General features: G+C 47.0%; 1 protein-coding gene and 1 long non-coding RNA gene across 3 annotated transcripts in view; one reads left to right on the top strand and one right to left on the bottom strand.

Annotated features, from left to right (window-relative positions):
* Positions 1-17,371, bottom strand: part of ALK (ALK receptor tyrosine kinase) — a 734,697-nt gene that overhangs the window by 151,619 nt on the left and 565,707 nt on the right. The gene's annotated exons all lie outside the window — the stretch shown is intronic.
* On the top strand, positions 1,141-15,668 carry LOC133256542 (uncharacterized). Of its 2 annotated transcripts, none has more exons than XR_009739246.1 (3): positions 1,141-1,241; positions 7,658-7,944; positions 15,212-15,668. It is a non-coding gene; the product is annotated as an uncharacterized LOC133256542 (long non-coding RNA). The 2 variants fall into 2 exon arrangements; XR_009739245.1 differs by lacking the exon at positions 15,212-15,668 and adding an exon at positions 8,040-8,470.

Here is a 17,371-nt window from a genome sequence, read left to right as displayed (position 1 = left end):
CTTACATTCTAAGGAGACTGTTCATCCTGCATTTTTATTCGAACACTTTCATCGCCATTCTCTTATTAGTTTCTCACAATCACCCCAGGAGGCAGGCAGGGTAGGGATTCCATGCGTTTTTAGAGAGGAAAACATGATACTTAGCAAGGTACTATTTGAGTGGAGTGTCTGATTTATTTTCAGGAATCCACATCTCATCCACACCTCTGACCTTCACCCAAAAATCTGCTGGTACAGTGAGCCTTGCAGTAGGTAGGGATGGGGAGATGGACTTTACCCACAGCTGGATCACCAAGCTGTTGGCACGCCTCGGCCATGCAGTAGCATGCACGTCTCAGGGCTACTGCATGCCCAAGATGTCCATGGTGCTCCGGCAAGCTTCTAAATCACCATTTAGACCCACACTTCTGTCAGAGGCACAAATTGCTACTTTGCACTGCAGTGAATCTCACATCTGATTTCCTTTGACAGCTAAATTAACAAATCAACTGAACTCCGATACATTTTATGTCCTGTCTTCTGCCAGATTGAATGTGTTCCAGGCACAACACAGTGCAGAGGAGTTTGGATTTACTGGCTCAGGGGTAAATAGTAAACTATTCACCGCGTCCATTTCACTCACTGAACTAGGAAGCAATTCCTATGTCCATCTGTCAGCCTCTGAACTGGGAGGAGATGAATGAGTCAGAGGCAGCTGACCTGGCGAGGCAGTCCCTAAGAGCTGGTCATTCACTCTGCAACATGCTTTCCTTGCAATCAGTGGGATAATTTCACTTCTAATTTCTGCCCTGATGGTCAGACTTGTCTACACCTGCTCCCCTGACTTCCCTTGGCTGTCTTGAAGAGCAGTGACTCAGAATAATAAAGACCTTCATCTGCACAGCATTCTTCATTTTTTGAAGCTCAATAACATAAATTATTTCACTTGATCTTGTCTATAACCTTATGAGATGTTACTGTCCACCTCCATTTTAGAGATGAGGAAGCTAGTTCAAGGTCAGATAGGTTATAAGGGGTAGAGAAGGACTAGAATCATGATCTCCTGATTGCCAATCCAGTATACCTTCTAGAACATCCTAGAACCTTCTAGAATCTTCTAAGAGTACAATCGCTTACTCTATTGGAACAGAGGGGCCCTGACCATTCCTCTGAAGCTCTGATACCCTCCCTCTGCTGGAACCTGGTTTTCCAGATGGGCTTCTATGTTGGTACAGGACACAGTGACCAGGCAGTATGACATAGTAAGCCAGCCAGCTACTACTTCCTCTTTATATGTAAAATTTTTTAAAATAGCTTTAAAATACACATAAAATCACCATTTTAAGTGTACAGTTCAGTGGCATTATATACATTCACATTGTTGTCTTACCATCACCACCATCTATCCATCTCCAGAACTCTTTTTGTCTTGCAAAACTGAAATTCTGTATCCATTAAAAACTAACTCCCCATTGCCCTCTCCTTAAAGCCTCTGAAAACTGCTCCTCTACTTTCTATCTCTATGAATTTGACTAGTTTAAGTACTTCATTTAAATGGAATCTCATTTAAGTGGAATCATGTAATTGTCCTCACGGATGGACCCTACTTATTTCACATAGCATAATGTCCTCAGGGGCCATCCATGTGTCAGAATTTCATTCTTCTTTAAGGTATTCAGCCTCATTATTCAAATAATTCACTTTATGCACATACCACAATTTGTTTATCTACTGATGGACATGGGTTGCTTCTATATTTTTGGCTACTATGAATGATGCTACTATGAATAGTGGTATACAAATACCTATTCAAATCTTGACTCTTCTTTTTTTTGAATAGAATAAGCACGTAGCCTACATTTGCTGAATCATCCTCATAATAATTTGCAGGATCTAAGACATCTCCCCTTCTTTTTTTTCTGTCAACTTTATTGAGGAATATTTTATGGATAATAAGCAACATTCATTTTGAAGTGTACAAATTGGTAAAGTATGATGACAGTGATATACACCTGTGATGCCATTGCCGTAATTAAAATACAGACTCTCCGCATCACCCCTGAGCAATTCCTCACGCTCCTTCTCAGTTCATCCTTTCCCTCTAGCCCTGGGCCCTGGTTCTGTTCGGCATTTTGTCACTCTAGATTCGGTTGCATTTTAAATAAGTGGAATCAAGTAGTACAGAGTTTTTCTCCTTCTTCATTCTTGATAATGCCACTCACTGAGCTCAGAGCCCAGACGCTGGCTGTGGGGGACTGCAACGGGGGAGCTTTTGTTTGGGTTTAGTGTTTCCACATGTGGAAAGACTCATGACAAGCTTACAAGAAGCCGCTGCAATTAGCGAATGGCCAATACCAATTTCAACGATTGGTGTGGCCAGATCATTCCTTTATTTTTTTTTTTAACTCTGCAAAAGTCATTATGCAAGTAATTTGGAATGTGTTTTACTCATACTTTGGGACTCCACAATCCTATATCCTTACCTCAAAATATTGAGTCCCCAGAGGGTCTGGGGAGAAGAGAAAGTGACCCTATGGCATAAGGTGCTTTATATATGATAGCTTACTTGATTCTCACAGCAACCCTGCAATGTATGTTTTGCTCTCTCCCTAATCCAGATGAGAAACAATTTTCAAGGATCTAATAACTTGCCAAGGACCACTCAGTAGTTTAGCTTTAGAGTCACCTTTTGGGCTCTAAAACCTGGGCTCCTCCCCTTGCCTCCTGCCTCCTCATGGGTGGACAAGTCTCTGATGATGCAGACAGGGGATGCCAATGGATTCTCTGCCACAGACAATGCCAAGATCTTTGTTAATAATTTCTGCCACAGGCCAGTCTCAAGCTTTCCCTGACCTGCATCGTGAGTCAGATCCACATCCTTGCAGGCACTGACTTCAGCAAACCCCAGCCCTCCAAGGGTTGCTGCCTGGCAGTTTAGCACTGAACATTGTGTTCCTTCAGCCCAGGCTCTGCTGATAACACTCTGGTGAACCCAGGGCAGATTTCCTCCCATCAAAACAGCTACAAGAGCCCCCTCCACATGCCATGTGGGACTGCAGAGATAAATGAGACACAGCATGGTCTTTGGCCCTGAGGTTCCCAAGTCAGATAAGACACTTTTTCTGGGGGATGGCAGGTTCAACAAAAAGTGTACCTACTTGCTTCTGATCTCATCCTGGTTATTAATTAACCTGGAGCTACCTGTCAGAGCAGATATCCATGCTTAGCAATGAGAGGTGGGAGCAGTTCCATTAGCACTTGGAAGAAATACCAAACAGGACCAGTAAAGAGAATCATTTGGTTTGGATGGCAAGGGGTGGGGTGGGGAGGGAGTGACGGGCCTGATGCTCTGAGCTGCTGAGGTCTGCCTGCAGCCAAGGTCTTGGTGCATTTCTTAGAGGGAAGAGAGGTGATTTAGGTCCAGATTCTGGGCCCCTAAGCAAAATAATTTGAGAAAATTATTAAATTTTATAATATTAAAATACATTTTATAATATTAAAATATTATAAAATAATTAATTATAAAAGAACTGGATTATGGTACCATCCACTCCTAAGATGCAGGGGCTACTTGGGACCAAGGGGGAAGGAAGGGGCAGTAATGGGGTTGTGGGGGGAGACTTTAATTCCAATCACTTTTCAGCCTCCAGCCCTGGCTGCCATGGAGCTAACCCTCCACGTCTACAGAATGCCTTCCGTGGTCACAGATGAGCTCTGCACCTGAAACTGCGAATTACTCCAAGCAAGTGGTTTTAAAATTTTAGCATCAAAATCACTCTTCTTAAAATCCCCCAAATCTTTCATTCAGTATGTCTAGGGGAGAGCCCAATAACTTGTATTTCTAATTGTACAAATTATGATGGTTCAGTTCCTCTAACCACATCTTGAGAACCTCTGCGGTAAGGGTTTGAGTACAAGGAACAGCTACGGGGCTTCTTTGCTGTGTCACCTTGGGGGCCTTCCCAGTAACTTGATATCGGCTGACAAACTGGTCCCTAAGGACTGGGGAAATTTGGGAGTGAGGAAGTCTACTCTCTTCTCTCAGAGACAACACCATCTGTGCCAGGTTGGGCATGGGTGGAAAGCATGAGCTACAGGATCCCGCCGCATCCCAGTGAGCCAGTCTCCTCATTTCTCCCAGGCTGACTTGGCATACCCACCCAGCCAGATGGTCCCCCGGGGTGGCCCATATGGGTCTGCTTAGGAGAATGAATGAAAAGTGTTTGTAAAGAGCTGGCAGCTTTCCAGAGAGGGCATCTCAGCCCAATCACTGTCATAACTAATGCTTTTCACTCATATGGTGCACTGTGGATTCTCATGGGCCTCCGCTCCCTGGGGCTTTACAACAACTTGGACAATCAGGTTGGTAGGAAATGAGGTGAGAAGGTGGCCATGTATCAGTGGTATCATTCTATGGTTGAAGAGCTGAAGCTGAGAGGTACCAATTCACAAAGCCAGTTGGTAACAGGACCAGAGATCTTCACACCCTGGTCCTTCATCTAACAGCAAGCCCTATTGGTTCATATGGTCAACGTCATGGTTTCTGAAGCACTTTGACCTGTATTATGAAATTTAATCTTTGTAATAATTCTGTAAAGTCATTATAAAACCACTATGAGGTTTGGTTCTTGTTCAGATCCCATGGAAGGAATGAGGCAGTGGGTCCTGAACTGGCCTCTGAATTTGGGCTTCCTGAGTTTGATTCTTGGCTCCACCATGTACTGGCTGTCTAATCTCACCCAGATTCAGTTTCTCATGTAATGGGGATAATAAGAGAAACTTTTGCATCGGGTCGTGGAGAAGGGCAAGTGAACCAGTGTCCATAAAGTTCTCAGCAGTGTCTGACCTAGGGTAAACCTGATGAACAGAGGTTGTATTACCATCACTCCCTCCCTGATGAAATGGGTTGCAGGGCCGTTATCTCCATAGGCTTAGAGAAGACAGTGGAATCTTGCCTTCTGTGGGGCCTGATGGGCCCTAATTACTGGAAACCAGTGGTTTCCATGGCCCACAACACAGTCTTCTCCTTCACTCTTGACCCCACTCTGACTCATGTTTTGACAACAGACCTCAGCCTGAGTTCTGGCCTCTGTTTGTGGCCTCATCCAGGGAAAATAATTTCAAACTGCTTGCTTATGATCGCTGCCTTGTAGGATAAGATTCATGGGGCCACTGGCTTAACAGTCCATTATGAATCACAGTGGGGAAATCAGAGTGCATTATGTGGGGCAATTGACATGGTGTTTACCAGGGTAAAGGGCAGTGACCAAAGAGAGAGTTTCATTTATACACAAAACAATTCCACATCCACAAAGCAGGGTTCTAGCACACTGGGGCTGTTTATAACCCTCCAATGCAATAATTGGTGGCAATCTGTTCCCTGGCTGGTGATCTCTCCTTTCATTACTTCTGGTTCCTGAGGAACACCTTGCAGGTAGCATCAAGGATGCATAGAGGTTGGCCAGGTGTCAGCTCATGGAGAGGGATCAGATGATCACAGGGGGAAGGATGGAGGCATGGATTACACATTCAATGCCTGAAGATGTGGTGAAGCCTGTGGGGGTGGGGGTGAGGCTTTAGCCAGACAAGGAGAATCAGTGCCTGCAGGGTCCATGTCACCATGGCTACTGGAGACAGCTGGTCACAAGAAGTTGGCTAGGCAGTCAGGCCCACTGAGACAGGAAGACCCCACATTAGGGGTGGAGGTAGGCAGGCCCCTGGGCCCTGGAGAATGACTGAGCATCAGTAAGAACATGTCCGTTGGGCAAGGCTGACAGACTGTTGATCTCAGGGCAAAGACTTGGGCAACTGGCTTACTCTTTCCAAGCCTGCATTTCGTATCTGTAAAAGAAATAATTCCTGTCCTAAATATCCTACAGGGTTGCTGGGATCAGAATTGTCCCGTAACACAACTCCAGGGCATTGGCGGTGAAGTCTGTGTGAGCACCTGGTTGAGGTGATGAGACAGAAGTCATAAAAGAAAGTTCTTTGTGAACTTGAAATATCTGTGTAAATACAAGTGACTTCGTTCTTTTATTTAGAGTGCTGGATGAGAGTGGACAAGGGCCAGTGGGCATTTGCTGTGGCCAGAAAGAAGTCAGTAGTCCATTGGTGATCTCTGGTTCTGGTAAGGGGGTGGGGCAGGGAGGTGGACTGTGGGAAGATCACTGCGCTGAGATGTGTGTCTGGAGTCAGCTCATCCCACAGTGCTGGTTGCCACCAGCTGTGGCCTTGCTGGGTTTCAGTTGGCTACGCGGGGCCTTCATTGTTGTCTTGTGCTTCTGAGTGAGCACCGCCTGAGCACCTGCTCCAGAGCAAACTCAGCCCAGAGAGGTACCAAGAAACCAGCAGAAACCATGCATGAGGCATCTGCTCAGGGCCAGCCACAGCGCCAGTCTCTCTGCCTACACTGGATATCATGTCATCCTACTGACATGTATGAGTAGGTGTTACCTTTGTTGAGTAGATGAAGAAACCCAAGCCCAGAGAAGTTACGTGACTTGTCCAAAGCCACAGAGCCAGATGTGAACTATGACTTGCCCACACCTGAGTCTAAACAACTTCTGCTATATCAGTATCTCCCAGGTGTTTTCTGCACAACATATTGGTTCTGGGAGCTACTTCTTGTGTTTCATGAAAAGGTAATTTTGTGGCAAAAAATACAAGAAGGTTACATATTCTATGTTCAAATTGGAGATTTACATTGCATTGTGGCTCAGATCGTAAAGAATCTGCCTGCAATGCAGGAGACCCAGGTTCAATCCCTGGGTTGGGAAGATCCCCTGGAGAAGGAATGACAACCCTTCCAGCATTCTTGCCTGGAGAGTCCCATGGACAGAGGACACTGGTGGGCTACAGTCCATGGGGTTGCAAAGGGTCAGACACAACTGAGCAACTAACACACACGTAGCAAATGAAAGGCTCTGAGCAGTCCTATACTAGAGGCACTGAGTTATATCTTGGCTTTTCTTGGAGTTAATATATAGAATTATTACAAATAGAAACATATTCTTTTGGGATATTATATATTCTTGTGGGGGTGAAGACCTATGAAAAAAGACCTGTATCAAAGGAGGCAGAGATTTATTACTGTTATCAGTCATGGGATGTAGGTAAGGGGGCAGAGATGCTTTCAAAGGCCATGCAGGGGGCAGCGATACTCAGGGGATCCCGGGGAGCCAGTCTCCAGCTGAGGTGGACCACAAGGTCCTGAAGGAAGTGCTACAGGAGGCCACCTCAGTCTTGCTCTCCTACGTCACCCCCTGAAGTCACATGCCTGTCCAGGGGTGGTCTTGAATATGCTCAAGGGAAGGTACAGAAAACAGCATATTGGGTAGGAAAACTGAGAAGTGGACGGGTTGTGTAAGATCATGATGCTGACTACTTAATCAGCAATTAGCAAGTCAGGTCCTTCAGCTCCATCTGTAGAAGGGTGACTCCAAGGCACCGAGACTGTAGTGGGCAAGAGGAAGGGGAAGAGAGGTCAGAAGTGGTATCTTGGGGGCAGCGAGGAAAAGGGGGTAGGAAGCGGGCAGAACACAACAGTGCCTGGAGGAAGGGGTCTCTAGGAAGGGAGAAGGGTGAGAGGGGGTCAAGAGAGTGGGGGTGGATGGGCAGGGAGCACTCATTCACTGTCAGTGTTGGCACAGGGCTCACCAGCTGCTGCCTCTTGTTGCAGGACATCTGACTATGGGCACCCCTGTCTCAGAGATCACGATGCTGAACTGGAGAGAGAGTACACCTGACTGATTGCTCATCTTGCTCATGAGGAATCTGAGGCCCATAGAGGGAAGGGGCCAGTCCTGAGTCCCCTGGCACTAGGAGCTGCCTTGGCCCCCGGGCCAGCAACTTCCAGACTCTGCCTCAGCAACCTCCTTTTCCTCAGTGCACACCCCCACCAGGCCCAGCTAGGCCATGGTGGCTGAGAAGAGCTGCTGGGCTGGCCAAGGGCTGCTCCAAGGGAAGGTAATGAGCTGGGTCCCTTGTTCTTCCCTATCAATCAACTGTCAAGTTTTTAACCTTTTTTGGGTATTTACATATGCAATGACTCTAATTTCCAGGAAAGAGAGAGAGAGGGAAAACCATGATTGAAGAGCAAACTCATCTCTGGAATTTTCCAACAGAGCTTCCATTGTGCTGCCAAGTCTGGGTCTGGAACCATGCTCGCGAGTCCCCATCTCGAGAGGGCGGAGGGCAGGGCAGTTACAAGGCGCTGTCTGCACTAAAACTGCCTGTCTGCACACTGGGGAGAGGTGTTTCGTCCATTACACATTTGTGTTCAGCTATAAATGACCTGAAGGCAGAGTGCTATGGTTTCAATATTTTCTGGTGGAGGAGGTTATGGTGAAGTGAGGGGCTCATGGGAAAGTATTGAAAGCTTCCGATTAGGTTGCAATTGCCGACAATGAACCGTTTTCAACCCACAGACATCACTATTTCATATGGGTCAACCTAATGTAGACAGATGCTGCGGAGTTCTTCATAAACACTTCACAAGGAAAACATCTCCACTGCTTTTTGCCTGATTACGAGAGGGAGACTCAAAGGGAGGGAGAGGAACGGATGAATGCTGAAACTTTGAACGAAGGACAGCCATTTGGTGCCTATTTAGAGAAGAGCCTTGATTCTGAAGGGCTTCCCCTGGTAGCTCAGACGGTAAAGAATCTGTCTGCAATGCAGGAGACCTGGGTTTGATTCCTGGGTCAGGAAGATTCCCTGGAGAAGGAATGGCAACCCACTCCAGTATTCTTGCCCAGAGAATTCCATGGACAGAAGAGCCTGGCACAGTCCATGGGTCACACAGAGTTGGACACGACTGAGCAACTAGCACTTGACTCTGAGATGGAGGCACTTTTTTCACTTTCAGCTCACACGTCCCACACCTTCCTCCCACTGACACTTGCACCTTTTGTGTGACCTTCAGGTGGTCTCATGTGCCAGCCACAAGATCTTTCAGAATTTTATTTCTGAGTGTACAGGGGCCACACAAAGACTAGAAACGTGTCCAAGGCAGGAAGGGAGTTGCAGAGAGGCTGCTTTCTGCACCGGCTCTAAAGGAGTCTGTCTGCCTGACCTGGCCGGTTCTCTCTGTTCTGTGGGACCCCTTCCTGACCAGAACTGAAGGGTACCCCTCCACAGGCTAGCCTTCCACCTGTGATTTCGGTGGCCTTGTTTGAAAAGCTCACCTTTGATACCATCTAAGTGGCGTCTGGGCTACTCAGATGCCTTTCTTTAGAACTTGAGACTGAGGCAGTGGTGGCTGCCTACGAGGGCTCAGCTGAAGGTCCTGGGGTGGATTGGGGGCAGAGGGCTCAGCTGAAGGTCCTGGGGTGGGTTGGGGGCTGAGGGCTCAGCTGAAGGTCTTGGAGTGGGTTGGGACTAAGGTAGCCATTCTGAACCACGTTCCAGCAAAAGTTAAGAAGCAGCTCTTTAGCAGAGCAAGGAGACAACAGCATCCCATCAGAGGTGCAGGGGACATCAGGCCAACTCTTCACCTTGCTCTTTATCCTTTCTCTTCCTCATCCCAATTTTAGACATAGAAGAACTTAAACTCAGAGGCTTTAATTATCCCTGCCTCACAGGGGCAAAGATGAGGTGCTCACACATCTGCTGTGAGGAGTAAGATGAAGAGTCACTATCTTGGTGCCTGGAGGGTTCTGGTTCCAGTCCCAGACTGTGAATACCCTTACAAAGCTCCCACTTTTCTTGGTGGTGACATGAGTGTGGGTCCAATACCCGCTCTAGCAGCTGTCTGGTTTTGGAGGCCTTTATCCAATCCATGAGTGTTTTGCCTCTATTGTAATGAGTAAGGCTTAATCCTTTCTATCTATATACAGTTTTCACAGATATCATTTCACTGGATCCTACAACACTCCTGTGAAGAAGGCATGGTGGGTATCATGAGTCTCACATTCTCAGAAGGTTACCTTCTCCTAAGCTAAGTCCTCAGTTTGTAAGTTCAGGATTCCCAGCCCATCCTGGCCTGTGCTCCCCTCTACACACAGACACATGCACACACACACTCACACACTGTGTCTATTCTGGCCTGTGCTCCCCTCTACACACACACACACACACCTCTACACACACACACACACACACACACACACACACACACTGCATCCTTGGCAGTCTCTGCAATGATCACAATTATGCCATGCTCTCACCCCTCCACTGAGGCTCATTGCCCAATGGGCCCTGGCAGTAATTGAATGGCTGCACTCAAAGGGAAAGCCTTTAAGCCACAGGAAGCAGTTCTGCTGATTCAATCTCATCTAATTAAGAGACACTGAACTGTCAGACATATTGCCTCTTGGATTAGGCATAAAATTAAGACCTCGAATTCTCCAAACTTTTTTTCTTCTTGCTTCATACTCTACCCATTCCGTGACGTTTGCCCAACATTAGGGGAAGCTTAGCTCCAAAGTCTGGGTTACCCTGAGGCAGAATATACAAAGCCAGGGCTAGGAGGGAACAAGATTCTCTGGGTTCCTCACTAGGCTCCTCAGAGTCCTAGGGCAAGTGGTACACTGGAGCCAATTAGTTGCCCGCATCTCTTCTCAAGTCCACATACAGTGACTTCAGGATGGTATTTTTAAAATCAGCTATGACTGAGATGGTTTATACTGCAGAAACTGGCAAATACTAACATGAGGGCCCTTTCTCCCATCCCTCCAGAGAGGCAGTTGTTAAACATGCGCTGGCCCACCACTGCCCAGGGCCCCCAGGGGGACCACGGGAGTCTGAGTGGTGAGTATGGGTAGAGGCTCAAGGGGCAGAACCAGAGACCTCTCAGTCCCCGTGCCACCCGGGCAGCCCTCCTTTTGTCTGTTCCATGGACTGGATTGATAGCCTCTGACCTTTACTGAGCACTCACACTTGCCAGGCTCTGGGCTGAGGCTCTACAAGCATTGACCCTCTTTATCTCCTATGACCCTAAGAGTAGGTAGCATTATTAACTGCCTTTTTGCAGATGAAACAAATGAGGCCCAGAGAGGTCAAGTAACTCACTGCAGACAGCTAGTAAAGGGAGCATCAAGATTTGAATTCAGGCAGGTAGACTCTTAATCCTCCCTCTTAACCTCTATGCTATTGTTTCTCCACATTAGATTTAATTTGGGGAAAAAAACTCCCAGGTTAAAAAAATGCTAGAAAATTAACATTTTCACTAAAGTATTCACTGAGGGGCCTGAGTACTCCCTTCTACCCTCCTGTACTTCGCTGCCTCTGGTTCTATATTTAGAAGAAGCTGCTTGCTCAGAGCTGGCTCAATCAATAAATGATAAGTATACTTCAGAAACCCCACACTTGCTCCACTTCTCCTGTCTGATTTTGGGATGGGAGACTGAGCAGGCCCACTGGGGTGGTGGAGTCACTCAATCATACTGAGAATGACATCTAAATAAATAAAGACAATCAAGCACACCATCTGGGCTCTGCACACAGCATGGGCTCCCATGCAGCTGCTGGGTGCTGTTTATTCTGGGCTGTCTTGGACAGGGAAGGAGGGACCTGAGTTCAGCTGAGGGTAAAGAATCTTCCAGGTTCCTGGATAGGAACTGAAACTTACTAATGCCTGAAACTTACTTACACCATTTGTAACTCCCAGCCCCTCAACTGCTCCAAGTCTACCTGTCCTCAAAAACTCCCCATTCCACCGTCAGGACTTTCACACATCCCGCCCCTGGTCAGTTTCTTAAGCAAGTCCCAGGCTATTTCCCCACAGAACTGAATGAAAAGATTTAGTCAGGCCAGGGGCTGTCACTTTGTTCTTGCATATTAGCTCTAACTAAAGTCTCAGCATCTCCTGTTCTCTGTATTAAAATTGGGATAGTGAGCTACCATGTGGGTTTATGGTGAGGAGTATGAGATAACCCATCTAAAGTGCTTAGCGCAGGGTTTGGAACCTGGCCAGGACTGAATGTGGGTCATCACTGATTAATGGTGACAGTGTGGATATTCGTGCTTTGTCTCCTCCTCACCGTCATTCTCACTGTCCTCTCTCCTGGGTCACCCTCCATGTCTCCCTGTCTGAGTTTTATCCCTGGCAAAGCCCAGTTCATACAGTTCTTCTCCGGTGGCTCTTCCAGGGAGAAGTGGTCTCTCTTTCCCTTCACACAGTATGTCACAGCACGGCTTCTAGCATCCAGGAAGATCAGATGTATTATTTCTGAAGTCTCAGCAGTCTTGACAAACTCTCATGACAGATGCCTTTGCAGTTTAGGGTCATACCATGGCCAGATTCAGATATCATTCTGTCCTGCTGGTCACAAATGAGTTCAGTGGCAACCTCCCTGGTTTCTCTGTTCCCTGGAATATTCAAGGTACCTTGTGTGACGTGCCAGGCTCTGGTTGGGATTCAACCTGACATGTTCCTTTATGTTGACAATTACCCTTTGCAGAATCTGCAGGCTGACTTAGCAGGGTTTCCTTGATGGGAGGGCAGAAAGAGCTCTCTATTTGCACACAGTGGTCAAGGGTGCATCCCCTTGATTTCTCAGATATTTAATGATATGTCATGGGCTTGGTCATACCCTGGGTCTTTAAAATACAATAACTAATAGTTATCAAATCTCCCTATGTACTAATCATTGTGCTAAACTCAGAATATGAGATATCTTCTTTACTCCACTGAGGATCTCTATGGGGTAAGTACCATTATTATCAGTATTTTACAGATGGATAAGTTGAGACTAAGAGAATAAAAGGAACTGACCAAGTTCACAATGCCAGTAGATAGCAGGATGGAGACTTGAGCCCAGAATATCAGACTCCAGAACCAAAGTTCTTAACCAGTATGATACTAAGGTTGTCAGAGTATCACTGAAGTTGTGTGTGTATGTCTCATGAACAACTTCTGCAAGTGTAGGAAAAATCAAACGATAGCCTTTGTTCTTTGAATTAAGCAATGATGTATTCAGAACGTATTTTATTTTATTTATTTGGAAATCTAATTCTCTGAATGATGACTGATAGACTAATTCAATTCCTGATTTTTAATAAATGTTCTAGTCTAAGGTGAAAAGTAGAGATGAAGATCTCTTACTCAGATAAATATGTGAGCCTCATGAGGACCGTTAGGGGTTTAGCCGACCATGCAGGGCTCTTCGTCTTGTTTGTCTCCAAATAAGAACTGAAGTCTCCCAGCATTGAGCCCCCAGGAAGCAGTGTGGCTGACAGTAAATTCTTCTAAGGGCTCCGGAGGAACCATTTCAATCTCAAGTTTGCTCAAGCGACGAGAAAGTCGATTGTTCACCAGTCCCACTTGAATGTGCATTTACTCTGCCTGCGGGTGCCGGATGCCGGCCTCTCTGTACATCTCATCTGCATCTCCATAAAATAAATGGAGTGGGTGTGTGGTCTCAGAAAGAGGCAGGTACCACCGCCCCCTCTCCTGTTTGGAGCCCCCTGCTCCTTGCTCTGTGTCCACAGCTTCCCGCATGGTGGCATTTCACTTGGTTATAACTGGTTGTCATCTATCCTTCTTGACAATGGCACAAGCTCTGTGAGGATCCACGATTCCCTACTACACACATTCCCGGATGATTAATACATATTTGGGGGATTAATAAATAAATGGTGTCAGTACAGGACTTTTTCAACTAAGGGATGAACAATTAGAAATATTCTAAGTTTATCTAGAAGGATGATCCGGATTTAAAGAAAGCTTTTCAATTTGCCCAAGAGTATCGACACTCATACCAGCTGGAACTGGTGTCTTCCCTGGATCATCAACTCAGGGTTTGTACTGCACACAGATCCCATGCCTTGACAAGGACATTATTTAGGCTGGCCCAGTGCTCTTCTGCATCCTAACCTCCGTCCCCTTCAAGCCCCACTGAGACTGTGTGATGTAGCTTTCCGATTGCACCCCTTCCCCACCCAGGCAGCAGGGTTCCTGGCAGGACTGGTGTCCCAGCCTTCTCATCGAGGAGCTTAGTCAGTTAGCCAAGAAATCCTATTCCCTCTTCCGTGGTGCTTTCCTGCAGTTGGGCCAAGTCATGGTGTTTCATTAGGATAATAAAAAGCGAGAAAGTCAAACTCTCAGAATGTGAAAGTCTCTCACATAATAAAAGCTGACTGGCAGTTTATGGCTGTTCCACCTGAGGGTGACTTTGGGATCAATACACTCTCTAGTTGGGCTTTCAGACACTCAATTCATATAGGCTCTCTGTATCATTAGTTGGTTGCACCAGCCAGCTCACCTCCCGGAAGGTGGCCAGTGCCACCCAGCTCATCCTCAGACTGCAAATCTCATGAACAAGCCGTCTGGTTGAGTGGTCTCACCACCTTCTGCCCTCCTCTCTCCGTCTCAGAGACAATTCTACCTAATACAGAATTTCTGCAGCTTGGCCCTTTGGTGGTGCCTATATATTTGCAGAATTTGTCCAAATGTTTCCTCCTTGCTGTGGGGAAGATGTGCATTTCAACTCCCTTTTCATGTCCAGGGAAGTAGGTTTCCACAGCTGAAAGGCTGATTTATAAGCCACGAGTTGTGACTTTTACAGCTTAGCTCAAGGGTCCCTGGCCTCCTGCCGTCCACAACCCTTCCCAGGCAGAGTCCACACAGCCATGAGAGAGCCTTCTGGGTCAGTCTCCATTTTAGCCTGAGTGGGCTCCGTTTCCCTTCTTTCTGGATAATGAGCTGCTGGGGAGTCTGTGCGCTATCCTGAGCCGGCCAGTCAACCCTCCCCTTTCACAGGTCTAGGCTCTGGGCAGCCTACTGGCCTCTGCAGAGTAGGAAGTACAAAGGGCACACATTACCCAGAGCTTTTACACCAGGCTCACCCTACACACAGTGGGTACTTTTCTCTAAAACCATGTATTAAACCTGTTTTGTTAGTGACTTCATGTTAAGGTTCTATTCATTGGGCATCTTCCCTGTGTATAGCTCTGGTAGGTATCAGGTGCTGCAGAAATATAGAGGTGATTCATGGATTCTTATCCTCAAAGAGTAGCAATCTTAGGGCAGATATGACAGGAGCACAAATAATAAGGAACTGTGGTAAACCATAAGTACCATAATGGTGGTAAAAATAAAAGCCCACAGGCATTTAGAAGAGGAGATGTTATTTCCAGGTTGATGAGATGAATTAATTATGCTTAATTTATGTGCTTTATGGTTGAGATCCTTGTGCATGAGGTTTGTTTAAAGAGGGGTGGTAGGAAGCCTACTCGTTCTTGGTTCTTCCCAGAATAAAGTGTTTTCTCTGAATCCCTGCTCTCCACACAGCCTGTCACTGGTGGCTGGAACCAGAGAAGCTGCCAGGGGCTCGATGAGAAGCAAGGAGAAATGGAGAAGAACAGCCACATCTGAGGGGGGCTCCCGGAGGCCAAGCTGTCAGAAGTGGAGTACAAAGTCGCCCACATCCTCCTTGTTGGAGGGACTCTCTCAGGAGCCCTCAGGAAACTGATGAGCCTCCTCCAATCCATACCCTTGATTGGCAAAACAGATCCCACGCTGTTAGTGCTGGTGACAGCTTTCAGACGGGGCATAAACTAATTGTTAAAGACCCCTCAGCATTATTCACGAGGGTGGGAGAATTGGTTTTGGTATCCGGGAAAAACAGCCGTTTGGGTAATTACATTCTGTTTCCCCGAGTCTCCTCTAACGCATTAGCGGGAGATAATATTCCACATTCTAAGTCCAGAACCATCCCACAGAGCTGCTATTAAACAGCTGTCACCTTCCTTCCCATACTGGTCGCATTTCTCTGCAGGAAGAACGACTCCCTGTATGTGTGCGTGTCAGCAGCCTCAATCCTGGCCTGCAGGGATGTACCGCCGGCAGCGTGGGCAATGCGTCGTAGTGGGAAGAACACTGCACTCCTTGTCTAGAGACCAGTTGCTGGTTTTGGCTCACTCGTGACTTGCTGTGTGACCTTGGGTCAGTCACTTAGTTTCTCTGGTGCCTGGCTTGCTGTGAAGTGAGGAGGTGATGCCTGTGAGATCTACAGTTTGGGCTCACTGGGTGGGCTGTTCTTTAGCAGAGCAGGGGCTCTAACTCTTGATTTAGGCTGGGAACACTCAAAATGGATTGGCCACATGGTCCTTGGATACTGTGGTCTATCCACTGTCAGCAACCCAGAGAGTGAAGGCTGTGGAGGCATAAGCCCCAGTTCCTGTTTGTTCCTCACTGACCTAAGGCCTAAGAAGACTGGAAACAAGTTACACTAGGCTCTTCCTTTCCCTCAATTCATGGTCCATATCAGACCCCTGACCTCACTAAAGTAATGGGAAATTAGGGATAGAAGGATGGAGAAAGGACACAAAGGCTTGGGGGGTAAGACAGGAGGTGGGAAGTAGCGGGATATGGAGGAGAAACAGAGAAAGGGAGAGTATGGATGGAAAGGGGTGCAGGAATGGAGGGAGGGTGAGAATTAGAAGAGTGTGGGAGAAAGAGGGACAGGCATGGAGAAGGAGGTACTGGAAGGAGGCCAAATACAGGAAAAAGGCAGAGGCTATGGGCTTCCTTGGTGACGCAGACAGTAAGGAATCTGCCTGCGTGTGGCAGACCCAGGTTCGATCCCTGGGTCAGGAAGATCCCCTGGAGAAGGAAATGGCAACCCACTCCAGTATGCTTGCCTGGAGAATCCCACCGACAGCCAGGCACAGTCCATGGGGTCGCAAAGAGTCAGACATGACTAAGTGACTAACACACACACACGGAGGTAAGTGCTGAACGTTTAAGAAATTCACTCCCTCCTTCCCGTCTTGTTTCCCTTCCTTCTTTGCTTCTGACAAACACTTATGAGGACCCCACAACCTGACACACAGTATTCTACATCAATAGTCTAGGTGCTAAAGGTGCAAACACGAGCACGACGTGGTCCTTGCGTGCAAGGAGCGCACAGTATATTGGGAGCAAGCAGCGTTTACCGTGTGGCTAGGTGTGGAAAGACTACCATAGAGGGGTGTGTACATGGCAAAAGGAGTGGGCGATTCTGCGGGCAGAGGGAGGGCCAGGGAGGCTTCAGGGAGATGGGTGGGTCTCAAGATGGGAGGAATTTCTGGGCTCTTCTACATGCAGCTTCCCCTCTATAGCCTTGCTGAATTATCTTCACACAAGCCCTGAGTTAGTCACTCTAGTTTCCATATTTCCATGACGCTGTGAAACAATTTTATCTGCATTCACTGCACTGTATTGTAATCATTTCCTTTCATGTCTGTCTTACTCACTGGACTGAGCTCTTTAAAGCTTAGAAACTTGGCTTAATTGCTTTTATATTTATATTGCCCAGGACCTAGCATGGAGCCAGCAAACAGCAGATGTCAAAAGAAACCACCTCCTACACCCCAAACCCCCTAAAACAGTAACAAAACCACATTGACTGGAAGTATTAGACATATATAATTTCTCTTCCAGTGGTTCCCATTTACATGGGTTACCACA

This window comes from Bos javanicus, chromosome 11 (genome assembly GCF_032452875.1).
Source record: "Bos javanicus breed banteng chromosome 11, ARS-OSU_banteng_1.0, whole genome shotgun sequence".
NCBI lineage: Eukaryota > Metazoa > Chordata > Mammalia > Artiodactyla > Bovidae > Bos > Bos javanicus.
Note: the sequence above shows the minus strand (reverse complement) of the source record. Positions and strands in the feature narration are given on the sequence as shown.